At 50.1% G+C, this 11,951-nt stretch overlaps 1 protein-coding gene across 1 annotated transcript in view; it reads left to right on the top strand.

The window, feature by feature from the left end:
* Positions 1-6,359: 6,359 nt before the first annotated feature.
* Positions 6,360-11,951, top strand: part of BEAN1 (brain expressed associated with NEDD4 1) — a 36,436-nt gene continuing 30,844 nt past the window's right edge. Inside the window, exon 1 of the mRNA XM_059152994.1 lies at positions 6,360-6,607. The gene's annotated coding sequence lies outside the window, so the exon portion shown is untranslated. The remainder of the gene's footprint in view (positions 6,608-11,951) is intronic.

Raw genomic sequence — 11,951 nt, 5'->3', positions numbered from 1 at the left:
GGAACTTTCAGCTCCACCCAGTGATCTACAGGAAGAGGAGCCGGGCAAGTGGGTGCAGGGCAAGGGGAGGGGGTGGAAATTAAGCCATATAAAAACTCTTAAACAGGGGCACCTGGGTGGCTCAGTGGGTTAAGCCTCTGCCTTCTCTTCAGGTCATTGTCCCGGGGTCCTGGGATCGAGCCCCACATTGGGCTCTCTGCTCAGCAGGGAACCTGCTTCCCCTTCTTCTCTCTCTGCCTGCCTCTCTGCCTGCTTGTGATCTCTATCAAATAAATAAATAAATAATCTTTAAAAAATAAAAATAAATTAAAACTCTTGAACAATGAGATTGATGAGCTTCCTGGTAGGTGAACATGTCAAAGTGTTGGGAGGGAGATGATCCCAGAGAGGTCACAGAAACACTACACACTAACCCCCAAAAGCTTGCCTCTCTTCCACCCAGCTGTTCCTAAGTTGTATGCTTTGTAATAAACTGATAAACATAAACAAAATGTCTCCCTGAGTTCCGTGAAATTATTGAATCCAAGGAAGCAATCAAGGGAAACCTCTATTTTAGAGACAGAATTGTAGCTTTGTGATTGGGATCAAGAGTCATAAGCAATCTTGTGGTATTGAGCCCGTAAGTGTCTATACAATCATCAGGTAGTTAGTATCAGAATTGAGTTGAATTTTTGGACACCGAGTTGGTATCTGGGGAGTTGGAGAATTGGTTATTGGTGTTAGAAAACACTGTGGACCTATCGTTTTCTGTCTTCGCTCATAACACACTGTCTTCGCTCACTCACACTCAACTTCGCTCCCAATATTCCAAGTCGCTGCATCCCTGAGAGTTTAAGTGAACTTTAAACTCAATTCAAGGAGCACAACCTCAAAACAGCCGATTCAAACCTCCCCAGATTGGGTTAAGGGTCCTTCCCCTTTGTGCACTTCTGGCACAGAAATTATACTGCTCTGTGACCATGGGTTTATACATCTGCCTCTCCTCACAGACTGCGGGCTCCTTAAGAGCCAGGCCTTGGTTTTTCTACATCATTCTTTTTTCCTACCAGTATACAGCAGAGTGCCAGGCCTGTAGTAGGCATCAATAAGTACGTATGGGACGTATGGGTGTTTAGGTGGGGATGGGGAAGAGAGCGGGGTGAGTGGGTGGGTAGAGGGGAGTAGATGGGTGGCCACATGGGGAGGAGGAAAAATAAATGGATCTGTGAGAGGACGGCGAGGTGGACAGATCAGAGGAAAATCAGATGGTGGATGGATGGAAGGATGGACAGAAAGGCAGGAGAAGAGGGAGGTGGGACGATAGGGAGGTGGACCGATGAGAGGAAGGTTGGCTGGGTGATGGACAGATGGGTGGTCAGGAAGGTAGGAGGAAGGATGGGTGGATACGTGAGGGGACAGAGGAGTGAAGGAGTGGATAAATGGGTAGACGGTAAGAGGGTGGGACAAAGGACACATGGATTCATGGGAAGAAGACGGAGACATGAGTGAGCCAAGGGATGGATGTGTCGATCGATTTCAAGCCTGCATGTCTAAGCCTAGGGTTCAGTCCTTGGGTTGTCTTTGTGGCCTAGACTCTTCTCAGAGTTCCGCCGCCTGCCAACAACTCTTGAAATAAACATATATAAAATCAAATGCGTGTTCGTCTTCCCCAAACTTCCAGTATTCTGCTCCTCAGTGACTGGCACCACCACCACCCAGCTGTACAACTAGAAATCCGGGGATGATCCTTGACTCTATCTACTCCCTCAACCCCTATACTCAAGACGTCACCAAGTCCTGTTGATTTTACCTCTGGCAACTCTTGCCAGCTGGTCCATCTCCCTCCATTTCTCCAGGGCCACTCCAGGGTCACTTCTCTCCTGGGCCAGGGTGATCACCATGTCTCCAGCTGTCCCACCTCCATTCTGTCTTGACCCCCTCCCTTGCAACAACCTCCACACTGCCAATAAAGCTGGCATTTCAAAATGCAAGTCTGGTTTTGCCACCACCACTCCTCCAGTATTGTTCAAGTCATTCGAATGCCTTCCATTACTCTTAGGATCAAAAGTAATCCTGACCTCTGCCCATTTCTCCTGCCTCATCCCACACCCTCACAAGGTCTTACCTCCTGTAACACTCTCTCATGGTTCCTTGTGGCATGTCCCATCACTGCAACTTTACATCTGTCTCTGGGATTCAGTGGTTCATGTCGGTCACCATCTCTAGGCAGTGAGCCCTACAAAGGAGAGACCATGATTATTTTGGCTGTACTTGTTTTGGGACAGACAGGCTAGGGAGCAAATCTGAGTTCTACCCCTAATGAGTTATGTGACATTGAGCAAGTTACTTGACCTCCATAAACCTCTTTGCTGTGCTTGAAAAATAAGAAGATATTTTCCCCCTCTACAGAACATTGGAATGAAATGAAATCATGCATGCAGTGTGGCTAACAGAGGGGCTGGTCTCCGTGAAGGCACGTCGTGATGGGGCTGCGAGCTGCAGCAGAAAGGTCTGTATGCAGACCCTGCTCACTCCTCAGCCAGTTTACCCCGAAGTAAGCTCTACCTTGAAGACAAATCTTCAAGCAGGCCCAGAATGAGGAGGAGGTGGCCCAGAGGGGGGAGCTGCCTTTTATACGTCAGCACCTGGTGACCTCTCTCAGGGGCCCAGAAGGATGACTTTCTTCCTAAGGAGAGACAGAAAGGGACAGCCTACCCCAGCCCCTCCAGCCAGGAGAAAGGGTGTTCAAGCCTTATTAAATCCCCAGAAGAGCTTACAAACCCAGAGACCAGACTTCTTACTCCTTTCTGATCCCAGGCCCTGCCCTCCATCCTGGAAAACCTTCCTCTATAAATCCTTTTCCCTCTTTGAAAGTCTCTTTTCCAGAAAGCTCCCTAGGATTGCCCCAGCCTACACTGATTTCCCTCTCTTCTGAAGCCCAAGGCCCTGGTGCCTCCAATTAAGGACAAAGCACTGGTGTAAGACCCATCTGGATACAATTCCAAGCTCACTACAGATAAAGGATACATTTTTTTAAAGGATAAAATCATGACTGTTATACAAATATAAATGAACGCTCATCAAAGACTTGAACGCATTAATCAGTGAGGGAACGAATAAGATGTTATACTATAATTCAAAGATGAATCCAAAGACAGCCACGTGTATAGCTTTTAGGCCACCGCTAAGATATCAATTGACCCCACAATTGACCCCACCTGAAAATATTCATATGCTTCTCAGTAGCCAGAAATACTCTGCATTTCAATCAGCTTTCTTCAAATGATGAAACAGGAATATACTTCAGACCATGAAAGGCACAAATTCCCACAGAAACAGACAACCACTGGTGAGGCAATGCCTAATATTTAATTTAAAAGATACCTGGTTAAAAAAAAAAAAGAATATATATATATATATATATATATATGTAAAAAATAATAAAAGATACCTGGTAATCTTTTTTGGCCTATTTTAAACTGCTTCAGCATCTCACTGGGTTTGGGATGTGGAACTCTGGAAAGTCACTTGAATTCAGAACCCTCAGTTTCCTCATCTGTAAAGTGGGGCTACAGTACAGACTCCTCCAAGCTCTCAGCAGAGAGCAGCTCCAGAAGATAGCTCTGCACCACAGCACCTGCACCAGAGCTTGCCAGCTCCTGGGCCCTAGAAAAGCCCTGCTCCCAGCCCCCGCCCCTGAGGGAGCAACGACCCAGGCCCCTTCCTTCATCTTTCCATCAGTCAAGAGAAAACCTTGACAAGAACAAGAGGGAAAGAGGAAAAGGCTTTGAAAAGCTGATGGATGAATGACAGCAGTGATACAGAACACACTCTAGGGCAAATCCCCATGGCCTGGCACTTAAGGACTCTCAGGGTACCTCACTATCACTGTGTGGCCTCTGGAAGTTTCCTCCTCCAGCCTCCTTACCCTGCCTCCACCCTGCTATCAGTCAAACAGCCCCTAAATACCACTGTGCTTCCTTGGTGTCCCGGAGATGCCCCTCCTGCAAGTCTGACCCCATCTAGAGGAAAGCCTCAAGAATCTATGGATATAACCATTGAAATAAGGAATAATCACAGACACGCTCAAACTTATCCACGAGAATGTTCATCGCTGTGCTGTCTCGACATGTGAAAAACTAGAAACAGACAAAGTACCCAGCGATAGAGGATTAGCTAAATAAGGTAGAGTACAACCATCTGATGCAATGCTAGGCAGCCATTAAAGTGTGATGCTGGATAAGAAAGACATTGAGCAAGCTCACTTAAGGACATGTGTAGAGTTCTACCATGACAAGGAAAGAATAAGAAACCTCAATAGTAACAGTGACCACTTTCTATGTCCTTCTTTTGCCTTCTGATGTTTCACAAGTGCCCCACACTAACATGTATTTGTGGATGGACAGATAGCTAGGTAAATGGACACAGTTCAACTCCCCAAAGCTAGACTCAACACGTCTAGGCCCAGTGGAAATTGGTTCTGAGCTCCCAAATTTATCAGATCACTAATGTTCAAAGCAATGGTGGAGTTCATTTCCCTAGATGAACTCTTAAGGGTTAGAGCCTTCCACAAGTTCTCAAAGTGCTATCCCAAAAAACATATACACACAGTCTTGACAAACTGGACAGCTTATAGGTATAACCACTAACCACCAGAATATTCATCCTGCAAGGATCGCTTACAAGGTGTCTGCTCAGGGAGGTCAAGGTCACCATTACTGGTGTTCTGCAGTAGGCACAGCCCTGGCCTGGGAATCCTAGATCCTCCAATCCTAGCTCTCCGGCCCCAGCCAGTCCCCTCCTTTCTCCAGTCCTTTACTTATTCAGCCATAAAATAAATGCATACGGTTAGACAAAGGGACTCTCAGTTCCCCTTTCTTAGGACTCTCAAAGATGTTTCCCTTTATTCTGGTCCTGCCCCCCACCATAGCACATATGTCCCATAATAGCCCCAAATGGAGCTGGAATCTCCAGTCTAGGTCCCACCCTCTAATTTGGGGGGGTTAGGGGAGGCAGAAGAGTAGGCAGAGCTCAGACTGAACAATTACCAAAGAAGGCTGGGAACTGTCCTCACATTTCAAAGCCCTGGATCATACAGGTGTCTCCGCACCCCCACCCCCTAGGGATACCCAAGACGCAATGAGTGGCAGAACTGGGAGTGAGGTTTGTCTTCCCCCCTCAGAGCTACTCTGTCCCCACCTGCGCACAGTACCCAGAGTGGCGCTTACTTCTCTTTGGAGCCATCCCATGCCTGGCTCCTCCACTTCTCCAAGTTCATCATAAACGTGTACAGCTCTTTGTTTTCTTTTTGAGACCCACTTCTAGCCTCCATCAAACAAGTGGGAGTTAGGAAAGAGTTATCAGTGAAGTATTTCATCAAGGCACTCATCAAATTTAGAGGGCAGGCTCAGTGTAGGACCCCAAGGGTTTCCTTCCCAGTCAAGTAGGGGAGACAAAAATAACTGGAGAGCACCACAAGGTAGCAGGAGGTTAATACACCGAGCTCTATGGTAATGAAGTAAGGGAAGCCTGCGGAATAAGCTGGACTTGTCCAAGGCCCCAAAAGTAGAGTGTAGGGCAGGTGCATCTGCCGCAGTCAAGCTCTGCGCCTGGGGTTTGCAGGGGAGAGGGTGCAGAGGGCACGAGGTGCAGCAAGGGGTGAAGGAAACGGGCAAGTTGACCGGTCAGGAGAGGAAGGCTTCAGCCGGGCCTAGCTGACATCCCAACACGCCCCAGAACTCACCTGCTGGCAACTGGGAGCGGAGGCCCTGCCAGCCTAGGCTGCCCCTCCCAGTGGCCACGACAGAGTTCCCCACCCTCCCAATTGCCCAGTTTTGCCTCTGACCAAACTGCCTGGCTGTCCTTCCCTGCACATATCGTTGTCTACCCTTCTCTGGACGTGTCTGTGTGTCTGTCCCTCTCTGCTCCCGCCAGTCTGTACGTCATTCTCTACACATGCCTGTCCGTCTGGCGCGCTGGGCACCCCACATCTCTGGGCCTCCCCGCCGCGCCTGTTGTTGTGTGGGTGTCGGGCTGGCTGGGCGCAGAGGGGCGCGGCTCGACCCTCCCCCTCCTACGTCTCCCCATCTCAGGGATGACCCCGGCGACGGCCCAGAGCTGCTGAAGCCTCGAAGCCACCACATAGCGCTGCTGAAGCCGGGGAGGCGCGCCTCCTAGGGGGCCGGGGAGCGGACGTCTGTGGCTTGGGCGGAGGCGCAGGGCCGACGGGCAGGCGGGCGGGGCTGCGGCAGGGCTGGGACTGGGGCTGAGGAGCCGCCGCCGCCTCTACTGGGGATCGCGGGCAGCAAGTCCGCTCGGCCCGGCCCCGCCTCGCCCGCCCCGCCCCGCCCCTGCGCGCCAGCAGGCCGAGGCGGAGCGGCGCGCCCCCCGCGACGCCCGAGCTCGAGCCCGAGCCCGAGCCCGAGCCCGAGCTCGAGCCCGAGCCAGAGCGCAGAGGCATCCGAGCGGGAACCAGAGCAGGAGCAGAAGCGCGAGTGGGAGCGGGAGCCAGAGCCGGAGCCGGAGCCAGAGCTGGAGCCGGAGCCGGAGCCAGAGCGGGAACCCCAGCTGGAGCCGAAGCTGGAGCCGGCACTGCGGCTCGCGGCGCGAAGCAAGGCGGCTAAGCCGAGTAAGGGGCGTTGGGCCGGGGGCGGTGCTGGGGAGGGGCGGGAAAGGGGTCCCGGTCCCCTCCCCCGAGCTCTGCGGCGGCCCCGGCGCACGCACACACCCGGGGCGCTCCGCGCCTAGCCTTGGCGCGCCGGGAGGGCCGACGGGCTGTCCGAAGCCGAGCCGCAGCGCGCTCCGAACGGGATCCCCAGACTCCCGCCCCCGACCCCCGCACTCCTGGCCGGGCCAAGGCTGCCCATGAGCACGCCCTCGGGCCACGGGGAAGGGCAGGTCTCCCAGAGCGTCCACCCGGTGTGGGGGGCATAAGGCAGCCTTCCCGGTCCCGCGCCCTCGGTTTCGGGACCCCTGAACAACCCACCTAAGAAGGGGAAACTAAGACGCACTTTCGGCCCGGGTGGAAGAGGGAGGGGGCTCCGGCTTTGTGGAGTTCTAAGCTACAACCCACCCCCACCCTTGAGCCAGAAGTTTGACCCTCCGACGGGTGGGTCACACGCGCCGTACCCCCGCTTCGGTGCCTGCGGAGCTGGCTTATCTCCGCACCAACGGTGGGAGAGGGGGGCGTCCCCGCCGCACCTTCTCTCGCTTTGGGGCAGACTTTCCCTTGCGTGGTAAGCGGGACCCGAGGCCGGGTCCGAGGCCGCTGCTCTGGCTGGCTGCGTAGTGCCAAGCGGCATAGCCGCCTCTCCCCAGGCGCCCTCGGAGGCTCAGTAGTGCCCACCCCACCCCCGGCTGACTCGCGCAGCCCTTCCTCCCCCTCCACCCTGCCTCCCTCCATCGGCTCCGCGGTATGGAGGCTGATGCGCAGAAGACCCATAGCTGCCCTCTTGATCCCACACCAGTGTCAGTGGGGATGGCAGGGAAGGCGAAGGCACAAGTGACAGGTGTGAGAGGCAGGGGTTCCAGGAGTTTGATCTTGGGTCTTGATCCACGCAGTCCCACCGGCACCTGTCTTGAGGATGCCGGTCAAGGCTCCCTCCTCAAACACTCTGACTTCACCTCCCTATGCCTCAATTTCCTCCACTGACAAGTAGGCAAGATTCTGTTGTGAGGAGAATGTTTAAGGGCTTTGGTACCGCAGGATGGGCTTGATTGACTTCTTAGCTGTGGTGACCTTAGACAAGACGCTTAACCTCTCTTGAGCCTTAGTTTCCCCATCTGAAACATGGGGAACGTGTGTTGAAAGGATTAAATGAAATTATGCTGGTGTGGGGGGGGAGTGCTACCATGGTGCTTGGCACACAGCCAAGATTCAATTCAGGTTGGCTACAGGTGTCATTTTATGAAGTTTCCAGCATTGGTAGATGCGGAGGCAGAGTGAGTTCCCCTGAAGAGGTGGGGACACAACCCTCACCAAGCCCCCTTCAAGGAGGCCTCTGAATCCCCCAAGGCCTTGATGACGTCTAATTGTGATTCAAAACTTAGGGTCTGCCCTTTCTCAAACATCCCCTCTTCCCCAGGCTTTCTACTGCCTGGGAAGTAGAATTCCATTCTCCATCCAGAATGGAAAAGACTGTATCTGACTGACTTTTCCTTTTGCCCTTGGCTGATGTCTGCTGCCCTGGCGGAGGGCTTCTTACGCATTTCTCACAATCTATGCAAGAGAATTCTGCAGACCTGTCGCCACTCCGCAGTTTGGGGGTGGGGGTGGGGGTGGGGAGGGCTGCTTTCCCTGAGGAGCCATAGCCTATCAGGTGGCTTGGACGTTCCAGTTGCGATGGCTTCAACAGGCAGCAGAAAGCAGCAGAGGGAGCTATCACCAGGAGGAGGAGACAAGAGGAGTTCTGGAGGGTTCCAACCCTGTTTTCTTGCTGACCATGTTGTATTCATCCAGGCCCCTAAGCAAGGAGACACCAGAAATGATGAACCTTGGGAGGAAATGGAGCCAGTAGCTGACCAAGAGGTTAGAACCTCTCAGAGCTGGAAGGTTCCCAGGAAGAGATCTGCCTGTCTGTGCAGTGGGGGCCTCAGACTCAGAGCCAGAGCAGGCAAGACCCAGCACCTAGGGGAGGGTGCTGGGATCTCTGGAAGGGTGTAGATGGCAGGAGCACTGCTGGGAAGAAAACAGAGATCCATCTTGTGGACACCCATGCTATTCCTGACCACCTGTGGCACAGCTGCCCAGAACAGGGCATGGGAGGGCTGAGTCTGTCTACATGTTGCCTGGTGGGGACTTGGGGAGGCAGCCAGAGTGGGTTGCCTCCTCAGGGCTCCTTCTACACAAAGACCTCCTTTCTCCTCTTCTTCATCTGTACTTCCCCCTCCATTCACCCACTAGGATGTCACATCTTCCATAATCCTCACTCTTCTTCCCAAAGGAATTAATCAGGAACTAATTAGGAGGTTTATGTCTCCTGGTCCATATAAGTTTCTGGGACACAGCCCATAGGGAATGTGATGGGGATATTGGCATTACCTTCAGTCTTTGGTAATAATCAGACACATTCTGGCCTTTTACCTGAAGCCTTTGGCTTGGAAGTACTCAGAGCACAGAGTAAGGGCCAGAAAGATCTCAATTTTGTCTCAGCCTCCTAAAAGTAGAAACTGAGGCCATGAAGGAGCCCCTTTGGCAAGTGAGCACAAAATAGAGCTGTGGCTGAGAGCATGGCTACTTGGATCCAACCACCTGGGTTTATAGGATATGATTCTGGGCAGATTTACCTCTCAGAGCCTCAATGTCCTCTTGAAAGTCAGAATATTACACACCTCCCAGTACAGTTGTGAGTCTAGAAGAGTAGATAAGAAATGTCAGGCAATGTCAAACAGACCTCTCCAGGTGGCCTTGCCATGTCTGCATTATGAAAATACATTGAACACATGCGGTTTTCCAAGCATTTCTCTTTGAATTCTGACAACAGTCTGCTTTAGGTACTGAAATTGTCCCCATTTTATAGAGGAGAACACTGAGGCTTAGGAAGGTTAAGAACTATCTAACTTTGCCAGGTATAGAATACTTAAAACATCCCTATGACTCATCATAATTTTATGAGTTCATAAAATTGATAATTAGCACATTGTATCTTAGATGATGTGTAATCAGTTATTGGAATGCTTCCTCCAGGAATATCTTCAATCACTTTATACCTCTATGTCACTTGTCTATGGGCTAGAGAATTTTTAGAAACACCTTCACTATTCAAACAGTAATCAAACTGATTTTAAAAGAGCACCCCATTTCCTATACCTCTTCTCTCCATCTTGTATAGCACTTATCACCCCAACATCTCTATATCATATTCATTTGCTTATTGTCTGCCCTCATCAATATAAACTCCCCCAAAGACAGGGACTTTTACTCATTTTGTTCATGATATCGCCTATATGCAGAGCCTAGAATAGTACCCAGCACTTAGTATGCTTTGCAAATTATGAAGTGTTTTACAAACATAAGGTCTACAGTTATTATTTTTGCCAAGTATATAGCTTGCCTGAAAATAAAACATTAAGGTTCATGACAGAAACCATTCCCTCAAAAATTTGGCAAATAAGACTTGCTCAAGTGCCAGGGAAATTTTGATGAAGGTTAAAAACAATGGAATTATTTTCCTAACATTTTAATAAAGCTCCTTATCAGTAAGTTCAAAGACAAGTTATTTTTGTAAATCTTTACAATAACAAATGGCATGTTCAAAGGCAATTAAGTTAGCTTTAAAATTTTTCAATGAGTTAACTATCACTGAATTATTCACTTAATTACTCTTTGTTAGCATGAAGGGTTTTTTCAAATTTTCATTTTAATGATTTTTCAGATTATAAAAGTAATGCATGTTCATTGTAGAAAATTGGGAAAATCATAAAAAATGTAAAACACAGAAATCCTCCTTAACCCCACTCTTGCCCACAGAGCACAATGACTATGAATATTTTCATCCATTTCCTTTCTAATCCTTTTCTATATATGAATATTTTCTCTAAGGTTTTTTTTTTCTTTTACAGAATAAGGATCATGTTGTATGCAGAGTTCTATAACCTGCTTTTAAAAGAAAAATATCTAACCTAGGTTTTTTTTTCCCCTCAACATTATACTGAAAGTCTTTACCTATGTTATTAAAATGCCTTTAAAAATATGATTCCATGGCTATATATTATTCCATTATAATTTGCTTAGCTTGTCCTTTTATTGGACAGTGGGGTTGTACCCCCATGTCCTCTTTGTGGTGTTTCCTGAGCCTTAAATCAGGCTTCTGTACCCACCTGGTGAGACCTATTTGCCAGTTGGTAGATGGACTGGTTTATGCAGTTAGACAGTAAATCAAGCCTTAGAGGTTGAGCCTTGGTGGCAGTGAGGAAGGAGGTGGCAGTTGATCCTATAGAAGGCTATTTGCCAAGGAAGGTTCTTTTCAACTGGGGAAGACACCAGCTGGGTCCCAGCCTCACATAAAGACCTTCCTGCAGAGAAGAAAGGTTTCTGCCACCTGGGGACCTCTACCTGCAGCCCCTGGAGTTAGCCCCCTGCCTGATAAGGTACCTACAACACTTTTAAGATTAGTGTGTCTCACCAAAGTCCAAAATCCCTGACTTTCTAGCTCTGGGCAATGACAGATGCACCCACAGCTTCATGGAACCCCTGCGAGATGACTTCATTCATTCATTCATTCACTCAGCCAGTAGTTCCTGAGAATTTACTGTGGGAGGAACAAAAAGAACCAGTAGTCATCTGGGCTATCTATACCTAGAGTCTCCACATCACCCATCTCTGGAAGGTTCTCCATTTCTCTACCATCCCCCAGTCACCCAAGCAGACACAGGGAACCATCTCTAACTGCTCCCTCTTCCTCACCCTCTGTATCTGATCTATCTGTCCTGCTTCTTCACTGTTCCATACACAGCGTGCCCTACCCAGTATGCTCCTGCCCAGGGGTCTTTACACTTGTCTGTTCCCTTTACCTGAACTCTTCCTTTCCGAGATAGGCACCTATCTATCCCTTCCTAAAGCTCCCTTCCTCCATTCTTCACTCACAGGTCACCCCCTCACCAAGGTCTTCTGAAGCCACTATCCCTAAATGCTCAGTCTCCACCTCCACACTGCCTCTGTCCTTCCCCGTTATCTAACAAACCCCACCATTACGTGTGTGTCTCCTCTGCTAGCAAGAAGCTCGGTGAGGACAGGTATAGCTAGTGTTTCCTTCACTTCTCTATCCCCATCGAACCTCTCACTCTTTTTTCCATTGCGTGTTGCCTTCATTTAGACCCATCATCTCCTGCCACAGCCTCCCTGCTCCCCTGCCACCTTCCTTCCACCCCTGGTCCGCCCCTCTCCACGGAGCCCAGGGAGACCTCCCTGATAGGAGACCCTGTGGCCCCCTTGCTTAAAATCTTCCAAAGGGCAGTCTTGGGGCCGGGAGCTC

The sequence above is a fragment of the Mustela lutreola genome, chromosome 16 (assembly GCF_030435805.1).
Source record: "Mustela lutreola isolate mMusLut2 chromosome 16, mMusLut2.pri, whole genome shotgun sequence".
Classification (NCBI taxonomy): domain Eukaryota; kingdom Metazoa; phylum Chordata; class Mammalia; order Carnivora; family Mustelidae; genus Mustela; species Mustela lutreola.
Note: the sequence above shows the minus strand (reverse complement) of the source record. Positions and strands in the feature narration are given on the sequence as shown.